The 806-nt window shown below is 45.2% G+C and overlaps 1 non-coding gene across 1 annotated transcript; it reads right to left on the bottom strand.

Annotated features, from left to right (window-relative positions):
• Positions 1 to 436: 436 nt before the first annotated feature.
• LOC112739647 (small nucleolar RNA R71) lies at positions 437 to 543 on the bottom strand. The gene has a single exon (XR_003170578.1). It is a non-coding gene; the product is annotated as a small nucleolar RNA R71 (small nucleolar RNA).
• Between the last annotated feature and the right edge of the window lie 263 nt (positions 544 to 806).

Raw genomic sequence — 806 nt, 5'->3', positions numbered from 1 at the left:
AAAACCATCGTGAAGAAGAAGCTCACAACCATGGCGGAGGAGGACGAGCAAATCATGCTGGGGAGGATAGAAGAGTTTTAGGCTCTTACATCAATCCAAACTCAGGAAATTGTGGAAGTAGCATTCAAAAGCCAACCATCCATGCCAACAATTTTGAACTGAAGCCACAGCTCATCACCCTTGTTCAGAACAACTGTTCGTTCGGAGGGAGTGTCCAAGAAGACCCCAATCAACATTTAACCACCTTCCTGAGAATATGTGACACAGTAAAGTCTAATGGTGTTCATCCTGACGCCTATAGACTGCTTTTATTTCCATTCTCACTCAAGGATAAGGCAGCCAAGTGGCTGGAGTCTTTCCCAAAGGAGAGCTTGACAACTTGGGAAGATGTGGTGAACAAATGCTTAGCAAGATTTTACCCCCTCAACAAATCAATAGGCTGAGAGCTGAGGTCCAAACTTTCAGGCAACAAGATGGTGAGACTCTATATGAAGCATGGGAGAGGTTTAAAGACCTGACAAGGAGGTGTCCACCAGATATATTCAATGAATGGGTGCAACTGCACATTTTCTATGAAGGGCTCTCTTATGAGTCAAAGAAGGCCGTAGACCATTCATCCGGAGGATCTTTGAACCAGAAGAAGACCATTGAGGAGGCCATAGATGTCATTGAAACTGTAGCAGAGAATGACTACTTCTATGCTTCCGAAAGAGGGAACACAAGAGGAGTAATGGAGCTAACCAATGTAGATGCTCTGCTGGCCCAAAACAAGCTCATTACCCAGCAGCTGGCTGACCTCACCAAGA

This window comes from Arachis hypogaea, chromosome 13, assembly GCF_003086295.3.
Source record: "Arachis hypogaea cultivar Tifrunner chromosome 13, arahy.Tifrunner.gnm2.J5K5, whole genome shotgun sequence".
Lineage (NCBI taxonomy): Eukaryota > Viridiplantae > Streptophyta > Magnoliopsida > Fabales > Fabaceae > Arachis > Arachis hypogaea.
This window is presented reverse-complemented; position numbering and strand designations above follow the sequence as displayed.